A 16,575-nucleotide genomic window follows, 5' to 3' on the forward strand; every position below is an offset into this window, starting at 1 on the left:
CGACCCGGCGATAGGTTCTGTTATTGATTGATAAATACAATATTTAAACAATGAAATAATCAAATAATTAAAGAATTGGAGAAAACTACCAGAGCTGTAAATAACTAGTGACAGATATCTCACACTCATAATTCTATCTGTAAACACAATCCAGATATTCGAATTATTGAACTTGGAGGCAAAAATTTAAAATAATTAGTGACGTAGAGCGCAACAAACGTAACCACACATCACGGTCATGCAAGATCTAAAAGGAGCCCTACACCTCACCATACAACATGCAGTGAATGACGGAACGTCGGAATGGAAAGAAGCACACACACAAACTAAAATGAATGAGAGTACAAAACAGTCTTAATAGACTTCACTCTTTAACGCATGCATGCGCTCAGTACAAAGGCAAACGGAAATACAAACACACATACATATGGGACTTATCTTTCAAAACACGTTCTGTCTCTGTTTACTTGACAGCGTTGTAATACATCACCAATGCATGTGATATGCTGTCTCTTCCTCCGGGATAGCAACACACCAACAAATTAGCATACGTAAAACCACTACCACTACTTGTAGGTAATCGCTAGGAGAGAACCACTGCACCACACTGAACTTAAGAGAGTTGCGTTTCTCTCATTTCACTTTTCTACTACATATACACACACTTGAATCGAGCAAGATAGAGCGGGCGTGAGAGAGTCCCAGTGTACACGTTCGTAGATGCTTATGAAACTCGAATAACCGAGCACACAATTCGAAAATAATTATCACCGTGTGCTAGAATCTAATCCGTCACATTCAAAGCACACTAATTTAACCGGAATCCTTGATCTCCTAAGCCGTACATTTAGTACCATTAGGAGCATCATCCACCCTCATCCTCAAAAGTTCACCAGCAACCACCATAACCGAAACAAACGATCTAGCACAAACGCCATTTGTATCCTCAACCCATGCACAAGCCGAACCACCCCAATCACCAAAATTCAATAATTCCTAAATTAATATGAAACCGTTTATAACCGACACAATTGCAAAACGTCGCCGAAATGATTTCGGAATGTTTTAGAAACATCACTTTTTCACTACACGGACGCTTTGTAGCCATAGTCATGGAAAAAAACACGAAATAAAATTGAGCAGGGTAAGGACGAAAAAAATGCGTCTACACTCGACGACTGCTCGCGCGAAACCCCCATACAAGTGGTTCAACGATGTTGTACTCAAAGCGGACAACAATCTTGCTTTGCTAGCCGTGTCTTGCATCACCTGCATACAAATCATGACAGAGATGAGATGTCAAGCAGGTACCATTATTTATAATTTTTTGTGATTTCAATAATTTGTTGTTGTCTTAAATCATAGAGACTCCAGAGTTCTCCAGTTCATTCAATCCTATCAATAGTTTGCTTGCAAGGAATAATATTTTATCTTTTGAATGAAGTGATAATCATGTCACTTCGTTCAGTCGACAAAGAGGTATTGAGGGTCAAACTCTTGTGCCTCCAACGCAACGCTCTCGTTTTCGAATTCCCCGAAGTATCCATTCATCCATCTATTGAGAATTGATTCAGATTCAGCTTCAAACAAATGATTACTAGACCAACGATAGTCCTACGTCAACCTTGCCGTTATACCACAGATAAAACCCACCTGCTGTTTTTCGTTCATGTTCAGTGTCTAGAATTTCATTTTGGTCCCCATATATTCCGGTTAGACGTGGTCATACGTGAAACGAACAAGAAGCGCTCGCAACAAAATATGCGTTGATGCGGCAAACCATCAGTTGTTGTTTCGCTGCTGTGTGGTTCGCGATTTCATCAAAACCGAATCAGTGTATTTAAATTTTTTGAAACTGTCTGTATAACAATTGTCATGACTTTTAGTGTTCTCAGAGTAATTTGACTAATGATCGCTAATAACGGGGTTAATGCGTCCAATCATCACCGAATTAGTCACACATGTGATCCCTTTGGGGTTAGCGACAAATGTGCTCCAAAGCGTACTATTTCCGAACCAGCAAGCTCTCACATAGAGAAAGTTTACACACCACCTATTGGTTTTCGGGTCCACTAGAGCCCGCCGAGGACAGCGCACAGAACAAAGTACCAATTGCTGAGTGTACGGCAAAATTGCGTTTCGTCGACGTCATATGAAACAATGCCACTTCTAACAAAGACGCGCGCGTTTGCATCCACCTGCCATCGCCACTACTGTCTCTCAGCGTCCTGGACTGTTGAAAACTGTCTTCCTAACGAGATCCAACCGATTCGAAACCAATGGTTGAACTCTTCGGGATAACACACACACAGAGCAGTCAAGTCAGTCGACAATGGCGATAACGAGCTACAGATTTCAATAAAATTCAACACTTTGAATTCCGGCAGCCAGGGCAAAGAGATACGCCTCTCGTTTTGTTATTCGAGGCAAACCCGTCACCCTGTTGAAACTGCTGTCGAGCACTTGGGAAAGCCAAATAAGCACCGAGTCTGCAATTTGGACGTGGCTCCTGCCAATGGGTAGCAATTGTATCCTGCAGTCGTCCCCTTCCAATACTTGCACAGCTTTCGCTTTCTACCAGCATGGTGCGACTCCAACCGTCACAGTTGTGTAAAATTCGAAGTAAAACTCCAAATAAGCACATTATAATGTGCTGCCATTGTTAATCATCCTGCCAGGGTGATGTTTTCGCTCTCGAACTCACAAGTGCTGCAAACAAACGGGAATCCATCCGATGTTATGCTAATGCTAAAAGCTTTCTCATGACTCCTCTTCCTAGGGGTGGCCCAGTTGGGGTTACAGCGCTTCTACCCTGCTGCGGTAAAGGATGAAGTTTTCAGAGTGCATCAGCATTTTGTGTGTCCCGCCCTCTCCGGCCGCGCCAGGAAGGAGTTGAGTGTATCAACTTTGGTATTCAACTATTGTTCCCCGAATAGCTGCTGGTGCCAAGGGGAGATAAATATAGTTATAGCCATTGTAAGAAATATCACACGTGGTTCGGTTCCCCACCTTGCGCCTGGGAATCGTTACGAAGGACTGCAACGTGACATCAGCTCCGGTGCACTCTCTTTCTCTCTGGGGCGGGATGTGTAAGCAAAGATGTGCTAATGTTTTCATTCGGTGTTTCGTAAGAGCCAAAGCGACTGATGGGTTTGTGGCAGCTCTAGGAAAAGCTGACAAAATAAAAGCTTGCCATCCATCCGCAAACACATGCAGTTGTTTCATGAATAAAGCATGAAACCGCTTGTCGCAGCATTGCCGTTCGTGGTAATTCGGTCTGGGAAGGCTGAACGGTTGGTGAGTTTGATCGAAGCTGTCGTGAGGGGGGAGAGAAATATCACACTAATTCGATTTGTTCAGTTTTCTTGAATTTTAAAATGATGATTGTAATTGCCATTGCTGCTTTATTTGTGACAATTATGGATCTATTTCAAAAATTCGTAGAAAACAAGTAGTGAAACTGTGTCCATCTTCCCAGCATCTCCTCGATATCCACATTTGCACGGATTCACATGTTTTAAAGGTTTATAAAATCCACTCAGAACTTTTCTGGATTATAACACTTACAAATATTGTAAACATCATGCTTGCACATCAATTGTATCAGCTTTATATTGGGATGGGGAAAAAGAAATGTCGTATATTGTCAATATATGGCAACACTAAAAAATTACTTTTGTTGTACTTATCGCATCGGGTCATACTATACGGCTATTTAAAGACGACAATCTGTCCTACAAGTGTCGTTTTGACAGTGTTGTGATTATCCTTTTCAGTCTCAAGTTATAGCGCGTCAAAGATGGAGTCCACCAAGCAAGAAATTCGCCATATTTTACATTTTTACTACCTGCGAGGTAAAACTACAACGAAGGCGGCCGAAAAAATTCGTGTAGTTTATGGACCCGATACTGTAACGATTCGCACAGCACAGCGTTGGTTTGATCGATTTCGTTCTGGTGTAGTGGCTGTCGAAAATACACCCCGTACTGGTAGGCCAATCGTCGTGAAAACCGATAAAATCGTTGAAATCATCCAAGTAGACCAACATGTGAGCACTCGCTCGATTGGCCAGGAACTGGGTATAGACCATAAAACCGTTTGGAACCATTTGCAGAAGATTGGATTCCAAAAAAGCTGGATGTATGGGTGCCACACGAGTTGACGCAAAAAAAATCTTTTAGACCGAGTCAACGCCTGCGATGCACTGCTGAAACGGAACGAGCTCGACATTTTAGAAGAAGATGACGACTGGTGATGAAAAGTGGATCACGTACGACAACCTAAAGCGAAAAAAGTCGTGGTCGAAGCGCGGTGAGCCGACCCAAACCATCGCCAAGCCCGGATTGACGGCCAGGAAGGTTTTGCTGTGTGTATGGTGGTATTGGAAGGGAATCATCCACTATGAGCTGCTCAACTATGGCCAGACCCTCAACTCGGTTCTCTACTGTGAGCAGCTTGACCGTTTGAAGCAGGTGATTGACCAGAAGCGGCCAGAAATGATCAATAGGAATGGTGTTGTTTTCCACCAGGACAACGCTCGGCCTCACACATCTTTGATGACCCGCCAGAAGCTACGGGAGCTCGGATGGGATGTCTTATTGCACCCACCGTATAGTCCGGACCTGGCTCCAAGTGATTATCATCTCTTCCGGTCCATGCAAAACGCTCTTGGTGATACTAAGGTGGCCTCGAAAGAGACTTGCGAAAACTGACTGTCTGATTTTTTTGATAACAAGAAGGGGGGGTTTTATAAGGGGGGGATAATGAAGTTGCCTTCTAAATGGCAACAAGTTTGCGAACAAAACGGCGCATATTTGACTTAAATTGGATATTTTTAAGTATTTTTTTTTATCCAAAATATATATTTTATTAAGGCTCATATGGCGTCAGCCTAACGGGGCCGGGAGTTCAATATTTTGACAATGTTTGCTTAGACTATGTTAGTAATATGTAACCGATTACTCGCGGTTGACTCGAGGTTAGTATTACAAGTGTTCTCATAATTGGTATGTCGCAGTCTTCGATGCTCTGTACGTGTGCCCGACACGGGATACTTCCTATTGGGATGCAGCTGACCATTAATCAGCAACGCCCCCCTAGTCTGTACCCCATATCTAGCGTGGTGCGTCTTTCTCGACTCGAGGAATCCAGGATAGAATGGTGGCGCAATCATCAGCTCGTGTAGAGTTGTCATGAGCGGTACAACCTTTGGCTCTTGTTGAATAATCAGTGGACTGCACAACCTTCGGCCCGTGCATCTGTAAAGAGTGTGTGTATGTATTGCCGCGACTAAGTAAAAGTTTATCGATCGGATAGGAGGGATATGAAACGGGGACACAACGAAGGAAACATCATTAAACGTTGACATCGGCGTTTCTGAGGAACAGGTATAGATGAAGCAGAAGATCAGGATCCCGGCTACCTAAGATATCCCGGACGGGGATATCCGATTGTCTGCCTTGTGAGCACAAGGTGCTCTAGAGAGCTGAGAGCGAGCAGCATGGAACCGGATACACGACCAGACAACATGCTCGATGTCGTGGTAGCCATCGCCACAATCACAAAGATTGTTTGCTGCGAGTATAATGCGATAAAGATGCGCGTTTAGGTTGTAGTGATTGCACATAAGCCGAGATATCACGCGAATGAAATCACGACCTACATTCAATCCCTTGAACCATGCACTCGTCGAGACCTTAGGGATAATCGTGTGTAACCAACGACCGAACACATTTCCACTCCACATGCGCTGCCAACTTACGAGCGTATACTGACGAGGAATGTAGAAAAATTCATTATAAGCAATTTGCCTTTCAAAAAGTGTGCCTTCTAAAGCGCCCACCTTAGCTAGCGAGTCCGCATTCTCATTCCCCGGAATCGAGCAATGAGAGGGAACCCATGCTAAGGTAATCTTGAATAATTTTTCGACCAAAACACTCAATAGTTGTCTTATTCTTGTTAGGAAATAAGATGAGCGTTTATCAACTTTCATTGAGCGGATTGCCTCTATTGAGCTGAGACTGTCTGAAAAAATAAAATAGTGGTCGATGGGCAATGTTTCAATGATCCCTAATGCGTAATATATCGCACCCAGTTCAGCGACATACACGGAACAAGGATCTTTGAGTTTGAAAGAGGCACTGGAATTTTCATTGAAGATGCCGAAGCCAGTGGACTCGTTTATGAATGAACCGTCAGTAAAGAACATTTTATCAGATCCAACTTTCCCATATTCTGCCGAAAATATCGGCGGAATAGAATCGGAGCGTAGGTGATCTGGGATTCCATGGATTTTTTGTCGCATGGACAGATCAAAAATGACAGAGGAATTGCAGAAGTATGGGAAGCAAACTTGGTTGGAGATGCCTGGTGAAGGGTGCACGTCGTGGGTAAGGTACTCATGGTATATAGACATAAAACTTGACTGAGGAGTCAGTTGGAGTAGATTTTCGAAGTTATCAATCACCAATGGATTCATGATCTTGCAACGGATGAGAAATCTGTAGGATAATTCTGTGAACCGAAGAGTAAGCGGGGGTACTCCTGCCAAAACTTCGAGACTCATCGTATGTGTCGAATGCAAACACCCCATGGCTATACGCAAGCAACGATATTGTATTCTCTCCAGCTTGAGAATATGAATCCTGGCAGCTGATCGGAAGCAAAAACTGCCATATTCTAACACTGATAATATCGTTGTTTTGTACAACTGAATGAGGTCTCCTGGATGGGCACCCCACCATGTTCCGGTTATTGTTTGGAGAAAATTGATTCTTTGCTGGCATTTCTGTTTCAAATACGCAATGTGTCTCCCCCAGGTACACTTAGAATCAAAATATACACCCAGGTATTTGAAAAACATAGAGTGTTGGATCGTTTTGATTTTTAAGTATGTTAAATAAAGCGTCAAATTTCGATCATACGACATATCTTTTCCCCAACCCTATATATTAAAACCATGTAATTAATGCATCTCGATGACCTCAGTTCTAATCATGGATTGTCCGGTGCGCTAATGTTGGTTTGTCCACATGATTGCTATGGCTATGGTTTGTTTGTTTTGGTTTGTTGTCCATCGCACGAAGCAGAAATAAAGTTTCTCTGTGTTGAGTGCTGTTCACCTTTAAAATGAACAAGCAAAGGTAATATTCCCAAGCGATGAGAAATGCAACATCTACTTGAAAGTTGTTTTTTTTTCATTCGAAAATTATGATTTCTAAAACCGGACAAACCATGATTATTTTTCGGACAAACCATGGTCAGAGGTGGATAAAGCATGACTATAATTTCTTTTTGAATAAAATCGTTAAAAGCATAAAAAATTGAACAATTTGAACTTTTCTCAACAAAGCTTTTCAACAAACCCAAACTCGTCTTGATCATATGTGATTTTCATGAAGAAACACCTTAAATAGGGCAAACCAACATCATATCATATTTGACTCGAAAAGAGATACTCGATGGTGTCGGTCGCTTCAAGAACTCCTCACTTAAAAGTGTGAAGATTCTTGAATGCGATTGACTGAAGTCTGTGTCACTTAAAAATGACAAACGAGTTCTCAATCGGACAAACTCTTTTCGTGTGACATTTGAGGGTTCCGCTCTTCCAAACTACGTTGCAATAGGTGCACTTCGTTTACCTGTTCGGTTGTTTGTACCCCGGGTAATGAAATGCAACAAATGTATGCAACTCGGTCACACGGCCGCCTATTGTTGCAATAAACAACGTTGCGCAGATTGTGGAGAGAGTCATGATGGGACTTCTTGCGCAAAAGAGCGCAAGTGTCTTCATTGCGACGAGGCTCCACATGATCTTTCTCAATGCCCGGTGTACATACAACGAGGGGAAAAACTCAAGCGTTCCTTAAAGGAACGTTCCAAGCGGACTTATGCAGAAATGCTTAAGAGTTCCGCTTCAACGACTCAGGACAATCCCTACTCCATTCTGCAGAACGACGAGCCTGTTGCTGACGCTCCCAATGCAGGAAGTTCCGGTACATCGCAGGGTGCCATTAGGAAAAGAAAAATTACTTCTTTTCCATCACTCCCCAGAAAGAAGACCGAATCTTCCCAAATTGGAATGAAACCTCGTATCGAACGTGCTGAGAATAGACCGAAGCAAGTACCTCCTGGTTTAAGCGGTTCTTCTACGCACCAGGGGTCCTCAGCACTTCCCGGAGCAGAGCCCAACACGTCTGTTCCTTTTTCGCGGTCGAGGCAACAGCCACAATCTGGCTTGCTTGCGCTTTCTGACCTGGTGGACAATATTTTAAATGCTTTAAATATAAATGACCCTCTTAAAAGCATAGTATTATGTTTGCTCCCGATTGTGAGAACATTTTTGAAAGAAAAATGTGGTTTTTTAGCAGCGTTCATTTCCCTCGATGCCTGATTCAGTGCAAGAGGTCAAGGATTTGACCACTGTAATACAGTGGAATTGCAGAAGCATCATCCCTAAACTAGATCAATTTAAATTTTTAATTCATAGTTCTAACTGTGATGTATTTTCCCTCTGTGAAACATGGCTTTCTTCAGCCGACGAACTGAATTTCCACGATTTCAACATTATTCGCCTCGATCGAAATGACTCGTTTGGTGGCGTACTATTGGGGATCAAAAAATGTCACTCCTTCTATAGAGTCACTCTCCCATCGATGACAGGCATTGAAGTTGTCGCTTGCCAGACACAAATCAATGGCAAAGACCTCTGCATTGCCTCGATATATATTCCTCCAAGAACTATGGTTGGCCGCCATCAGTTTTTTGATATCATCGAGGCACTGCCGGAGCCGCGGCTAATCTTAGGTGACCTCAACTCCCATGGAACAGCATGGGGTTCACTCTACGATGACAACCGTGCCACTTTGATTTATGATCTGTGCGACAACTTCAAATTGACAGTTTTGAATACTGGGGAAGCAACCAGAATAGCCAACCCCCTGCACGGGCAAGTATGCTAGACATATCACTTTGCTCTTCTTCGTTATCCCTGGATTGCACGTGGAAGGTAATCCAAGATCCCCACGGTAGTGACCACCTGCCAATAATTTTATCGATCGCCAATGAATCAGGTTCTCGTGAGTCAGTCGATATTGCGTATGACCTCACGAAAAATATTGACTGGAGAAAATTTGCAGAAATAATATCTGAAGCACTTGTTTCAATGCATGAACTTCCTCCACTCGAAGAGTATAACTTTATATCGAGTTTGATTTACGAAAGCGCACTTCAAGCTCAAAAGAAACGTGTTCCTGCTACCACTTTCCGACGTCGTCCTCCATCACTTTGGTGGGACAAGGAGTGTTCAAAGGTCTACCTTGAAAAATCATCCGCTTTCAAAAAATTCCGGAAAACTGGACTAGTGGAATGGTTTCGAAAGTACCAAGCTCTAGAAGCCAAACTAAAAGGTCTGATTAAAGCAAAAAAGCGTGGATATTGGCGAAAGTTCGTCAATGGTTTGTCAAGGGAGACCGCTATGAGCACTCTTTGGAATACGGCTAGGAGAATGCGTGGCTGGAACCATACAAATGAAAGTGAGGAATACTCTGACCGTTGGATTTTCAAATTTGCAAGAAAGGTTTGTCCCGATTCCGTTCCTGCACAAAGCGTCGTACGCGACATTCCGCTCCAATGCGACTATGAGAATTTTTCGATGGTAGAATTCTCAATTGCCCTCCTCTCATGTAACAATTCAGCTCCTGGGATGGACAAGATTAAATTCAACTTGTTGAAGAATCTTCCCGACTTGGCGAAACAGCGTTTGCTGAACTTGTTCAACAAGTTTCTGGAGCTGAATTGTCCCACATGACTGGAGGCAAGTGAGAGTGATGGCCATACGAAAACCCAACAAGCCGGCTTGCGATCACAACTCGTATAGGCCGATTGCAATGTTATCCTGTATTCGTAAATTGTTAGAGAAAATGATTCTACTTCGTTTGGACAAGTGGGTTGAAGCGAACAATTTGCTGTCAAATACGCAGTTTGGCTTCCGCCGAGGTAAAGGGACGAACGATTGTCTGGCGCTGCTATCTTCTGAAATCCAAATCGCATTTGCTCGCAAAGAACAAATGGCTTCCGTTTTCCTCGATATCAAAGGGGCATTTGATTCAGTTTTCATGGAAATTCTCTCAGAGAAACTTCATAATCGTGGACTTTCACCAATTCTGAATAATTTCCTGTACAATTTACTGTCAGAAAAGCACATGTTTTTCAATCATGGCAGCTTGAAATCTTCTCGATACAGTTTTATGGGCCTACCACAAGGCTCCTGCCTAAGCCCCCTCTTGTACAGTTTTTACGTCAATGATATAGATGATTGTCTAACTAGAGACTGCACGCTGAGACAACTTGCAGACGATGGAGTTATTTCCATCACGGGTACTAATCCCGTCGTTCTGCAAAAGTCGTTGCAAGATACCCTGAACAATCTGTTCACATGGGCCCTCAAGCTGGGTATCGAATTCTCTACGGAGAAAACTGAAATGGTCGTTTTTTCTAGGAAGCACGAACCCGCCCAATTCCAGCTTCACCTATCCGGCAAAACGATCAAGCACTCGATGTTTTTCAAATACCTTGGAGTATATTTTGACTCTAAATGTACCTGGGGAATACACATTGCGTATTTGAAACAGAAATGCCAGCAAAGAATCAATTTTCTCCAAACAATAACCGGAACATGGTGGGGTGCCCATCCAGGAGACCTCATTCAGTTATACAAAACAACGATATTATCAGTGTTAGAATATGGCAGTTTTTGCTTCCGATCAGCTGCCAGGATTCATATTCTCAAGCTGGAGAGGATACAATATCGTTGCCTGCGTATAGCCATGGGGTGTTTGCATTCGACACATACGATGAGTCTCGAAGTTTTGGCAGGAGTATCCCCGCTTACTCTTCGGTTCACAGAATTATCCTACAGATTTCTCATCCGTTGCAAGATCATGAATCCATTGGTGATTGATAACTTCGAAAATCTACTCCAACTGACTCCTCAGTCAAGTTTTATGTCTATATACCATGAGTACCTTACCCACGACGTGCACCCTTCACCAGGCATCTCCAACCAAGTTTGCTTCCCATACTTCTGCAATTCCTCTGTCATTTTTGATCTGTCCATGCGACAAAAAATCCATGGAATCCCAGATCACCTACGCTCCGATTCTATTCCGCCGATATTTTCGGCAGAATATGGGAAAGTTGGATCTGATAAAATGTTCTTTACTGACGGTTCATTCATAAACGAGTCCACTGGCTTCGGCATCTTCAATGAAAATTCCAGTGCCTCTTTCAAACTCAAAGATCCTTGTTCCGTGTATGTCGCTGAACTGGGTGCGATATATTACGCATTAGGGATCATTGAAACATTGCCCATCGACCACTATTTTATTTTTTCAGACAGTCTCAGCTCAATAGAGGCAATCCGCTCAATGAAAGTTGATAAACGCTCATCTTATTTCCTAACAAGAATAAGACAACTATTGAGTGTTTTGGTCGAAAAATTATTCAAGATTACCTTAGCATGGGTTCCCTCTCATTGCTCGATTCCGGGGAATGAGAAAGCGGACTCGCTAGCTAAGGTGGGCGCTTTAGAAGGCACACTTTTTGAAAGGCAAATTGCTTATAATGAATTTTTCTACATTCCTCGTCAGTATACGCTCGTAAGTTGGCAGCGCATGTGGAGTGGAAATGAGTTCGGTCGTTGGTTACACACGATTATCCCTAAGGTCTCGACGAGTGCATGGTTCAAGGGATTGAATGTAGGTCGTGATTTCATTCGCGTGATATCTCGGCTTATGTCCAATCACTACAACCTAAACGCGCATCTCTATCGCATTGGGCTCGCAGCAAACAATCTTTGTGATTGTGACGATGGCTACCACGACATCGAGCATGTTGTCTGGTCGTGTATCCGGTTCCATGCTGCTCGCTCTCAGCTCTCTAGAGCACTGAGAGCACAAGGCAGACAATCGGAGATCCCCGTCCGGGATATCTTAGGTAGCCGTGATCCTGATCTTCTGCTTCATCTATACCTGTTCCTCAGGAACGCCGATGTCAACGTTTAATGATGTTTCCTTCGTTGTGTCCCCGTTTTATATCCCTCCTATCCGATCGATAAACTTTTACTTAGTCGCGGCAATACATACACACACTCTTTACAGACACACGGGCAAAAGGTTGTGCAGTCCACTGATCATTCAACAAGAGCCAAAGGTTGTACCGATCATGACAACTCTACACGAACTGATGATTGCGCCGGCTAGTGACCATTCTATCCTGGATTCCTCGAGTCGAGAAAGACGCACCACGCTAGATATGAGGTACAGACTAGGGGGGCGTTGCTGATCAAGGGTCAGCTGCATCCCAATAGGAAGTATCCCGTGTCGGGCACACGTACAGAGCATTGGAGACAGCAACATCCGAATTACGAAAACACTTGTAATACTAACCTCGAGCCAACCGCGAGTAATCGGTTACATATTACTAACATAGATAATAAGAAAAATTGTTAAAGTATTGAACTCCCGGCCCCGTGAGGCTAACGCCATATGAGCCTTGATAAAAATATATATTTTGGAAAAAAAAAAAATATCATTTATAGTACCCTATCAACCTAACGCGGACTGAAACGCTTCAAACATGATACTAACTGTTCAAATGTTACGTTCTCGTGTTAAATGATGATGAACGGACACCAAATCATTTTTATTTATTTTTATTCTCCACACTGTGCATCTAGCTGACCTAACCTAAACCGACACAGAAAAGAATAAGGAAGGAAGGTATTGAATTAAAGAGGCTTTCGTCTCTTGTCTTGAAAATTTAACTAAAAAGAAAACTACTACAAAATTCATTATTCTCGCTAGACCTAGTCCTAGTCACCGCCATGGATGTATGTCGTACCGCCGCACCCTACACGGCTCTGGGGCTAAAAACACAACCAAACAATTGAAGCAGGGGAAAAGCCTCTTTTAGTGTGCTTGAGGAGCTCGCTTCTAAAAAGGGCGTAAAAACCTGCTCATTTTTTGCTGAAAGTAGATGAGAAGACAAACAAATTTTTATCAGTATAGGTAAATGTAGTAATTAAACATTAGATCTGGTCAAATGAACCTGTATCCTTTAGGAAATCGATGGTCCTTTTTTCCTCAACGACGTCGTCCGCTAGTGCTGTCCTTATGGTGTCTGCAACCTGAAACTTTATTCTTGAAGCATTAAATTTAGGGCATGTGATTAATATGTGTTCCACCGTGAGTCTTACATTGCACGACTCACATAGTGTTGGTTCCAATCCACGCATGATAAATTTGTGTGTTAAAAATGTATGCCCGATACGTTAACGTGTCAGACATACTTGAGTAGATCGGAGAATACTATCCTTCCAGGGAAGGGTAGTATTCTTGATCCTTCTTAAGAAGAGGTCGCGGGAAAAATACCAACTGTTCTCCCAGCTCAATCGGAGGGATTGACTGACCCATCTGAAGGTGTCTGTTGCTGGGGGGAGGTGGTCCATAGTTCGGAGAGCCTACCTTCCTTGGCGAGACGATCAACCTGTTCATTACCCTGGATTCCGCAGTGCCCTGGGACCCAGCAGAAAGTGATTTCCTTCCCTGTAATTTTTTCCTCAATGCTTTGTATCCAAGGGTGTTTACTATCGCCACTTTGTAGTGCCCGTAATGCACTATAGGAATCAGAGAAGATCACCACTTTACTGTCGTTATCACAGAGTGATGTCGCGACAAGGAGAGCGGCAATTTCGGCGGAGTATATCGAACATATGGAAGGCAGTTGGAATTTTAGCTCCGTATTATTAGCAAAATCTCCAAACCCTGTTAGGTTGCCATCAAAAGACCCATCTGTGAAGATTCTGTGGTGGGTGTGATACTTGTTATGGAGGTGGTTATGAAAACAGGCCGTAACAATGCTGCTGGCTTCCCCAGCCCTAACAGCATTTTTGATTGACCAGTCTATCTTTGGCGGATGTGCGTGCCATGGGCGTTGACCAACTCTGCTTAATGGGGCAATAGTCGGGAGGGTGACTTGGCTAATATCTTGCAGCCCAATGTTAGCTCTGGTGTAAATGGATAGAAGATCCGGGTATTTCTAGGACGTCCGGATGGCTTTAGTGGCTAGAATATTTGTGAAGAAGTGTTCGAAAGGAACTACGCCAGCCTCCAAAAGCAAAGCGTTTATTAGGCTGGTCTGAAGGGCTCCTGATGCATGTCAAATCAGACTATGGTAGACAGGCTTTATGTGATTCAAGTGAACCCAAGAGGCACGGCTGAAAAGTTCGATGCCGTCCCGCATTCTAGAGAAGATAATGCTTTTTCCTATGTTGCAGATGGTTTTACGAGAACTCAAGTGGCATCGGCCACCTAAAGCTTTCACCAGCCGCAGGCGGCACTTCATACTAGCTTTAGTATTTCTGAGGATTTGTCCGAAAGATAGTTTACTGTCAACTAGCACTCCAAGAATTCGGGCTGAGCTGACTCTTTTAATAGGCCTGCCATTGATTAGACATGTTCTAAGCCTTTTCTTATGACCTTTACATTTACAGCAGTGCATTATATTAGGCTTCTCTGCCGAGAACTTAAACCCAATGGAATTTGCCCAGTTGCTAACAGCCGAGATTCCTTCCTGCAGTCTTCTGCGGGCCATTTCTGGGAAAGGATTTCTTGTCATCAGCAGTAGATCGTCTGCATAGGCCAGTACCTCGATGGTTTTAGGGATAACCTCTAGAACCGACTGCATAGCGACGAGGAAGAGGGAAACTGATAGAACCGAACCTTGTGGTACTCCGTTTTCTAGGCAACGGTGATCCGAAAGTGCTCCTCCGAAGTAGACTTGAAAGCTTCGATTGGTGAGGAAACAGCGAAGAATGTTGAAGAGGGAGCCTTCAAAACCCCATTGGTGGAGTTGATCGATAATGTTATGGCGCTATGTGGTATCGTAGGCTTTGGCTAGGTCGAGTGAAGAAATTTCGCTGTGGTGGCCCTTTTCGATAGTTTCTTGAAAGAAATGATCGAGTTGACTGAAGTAGGTGCCCGTACCTTTACCTCGGCGGAAACCATGCTGTCTGGGGTCTAATAGTTGGCATTCTTCAAGGGCCGTCCTTAGTCTTCGATTGATCTTTCTTTCGAAGACTTTTCCTAAGCAGTTGAGGAGGGATATGGGACGGAAGTTATTCGCGGCCCGTTTACTCTCCTTTACTTTTGGGATAGGTATTACCAAGCCCGCTTTCCATGCATCTGGGAAATAGCTGTTAGCCCAACATTCGTTGTATATCTGAAGGAGTAGAGTTTTTGCATGAAGAGGTAGATGCTTGATCATCGGATATTCGATTCCATCTGGGCCAGCTGATTTGCTTTTGGATATTTTTATTGCCCATAAAAACTCGTCCAAAGAGAACATATCGTTGTATTTGTGGGACTGTTCCGAAGCAGGAGGAAAAACGTTAAGTTCCGCCTCCGCCTTAATAGCCTTGAATTCGTTAGTGTAGTTGGAGGTGGCTGAAATAGTGGCAAAGTGGTCGGCTAGATGGTCGGCTATGATATGCCTGGATCTTCGGTGAAGGTGCCATTAATCTCGAGGGAATAGCAGTTTGAAGCTTTCTTGCCACTAAGTGCGTTGACCTTGTTCCAAAGTTCAGATGTAGTCCTTCCTGGCTAGAGCTCTAGCCATTAAAAAAATAAATGGTGAAGCTCCCCTTTTATATGCAACTAGCTTACCCGGAAAACTTCGTCCCGCCCAAAAGTTATGTTTCGTTATGAAATTCACGTTTTCTTACTAAGCGACCGTTCATGGGTCCAATCGCAGAACTGTTCATTGATTGATCTTCTCTCGACATTATATTACAATTATATTATCAGATTATTTTCAGACACAATTCTCGTTCGAGATTTTGCAACCACTTGAAAATAACATGTTTCTCCGTTACATGGAATGAATTTTTGATACTGAAAATATGATAGAATAAAGACAGCCCTAAACGGACAATTCCTTACTGGAGATTTGGAGTCTTATCAACACATTAGGCGATCCATTATTATTTATTTAGATAGAAGAAGATATAGGATTGCGTTTTATCACATCAAAATCCATTTCCACTTTCGAACAAAGATCAATTTCGTTAGCGCAAACATCCAATGGACTAACAACCCTTATCAATATGTAATTGTAGAACATATCCCATTTTCCTTCAGAGTTTTCCTAAAATGTTCAATTGTCATGTTTGGTTGGGATATGTTTGGTTGAAATATTTGTATTAATTTTATGGGATCCCCTCTCCATTCCTGAGGAGGTATGGTGTCATATCTTAATAGAAGCATTTTTTTCTCTTTTATAGTGACTGGCTGGTTCGTCACTTTTACTTCCATTTTTGGAAGAATGTCGGGAGTGAGAATTGAACTCGTGATCTCTGCGTGAGAGGTATGGATGTTACCACTACGCCAGATCGCCTCCACATTAATAGTAGCATTTCCTGTACCCAAAAACCCTCAAATCCCAAATTTGGCTCCATTTGCTTGATTAGTTCTCGAGTTATGTAACAAAAGCACAATACCTCTATATGGCCTCAAAAAC

At 43.0% G+C, this 16,575-nt stretch overlaps 1 protein-coding gene and 1 long non-coding RNA gene across 2 annotated transcripts in view; one reads left to right on the top strand and one right to left on the bottom strand.

Annotated features, from left to right (window-relative positions):
• Positions 1-16,575, bottom strand: part of LOC129768083 (uncharacterized) — an 83,505-nt gene that overhangs the window by 13,906 nt on the left and 53,024 nt on the right. The window lies entirely within an intron of this gene.
• Positions 3,226-16,575, top strand: part of LOC129768084 (uncharacterized) — a 36,576-nt gene continuing 23,226 nt past the window's right edge. The window contains exon 1 of the long non-coding RNA XR_008741630.1: positions 3,226-3,297. This is a non-coding gene — a long non-coding RNA (uncharacterized LOC129768084). The remainder of the gene's footprint in view (positions 3,298-16,575) is intronic.

The sequence above is a fragment of the Toxorhynchites rutilus genome, chromosome 2, assembly GCF_029784135.1.
Source record: "Toxorhynchites rutilus septentrionalis strain SRP chromosome 2, ASM2978413v1, whole genome shotgun sequence".
In the NCBI taxonomy this organism is placed as follows: domain Eukaryota; kingdom Metazoa; phylum Arthropoda; class Insecta; order Diptera; family Culicidae; genus Toxorhynchites; species Toxorhynchites rutilus.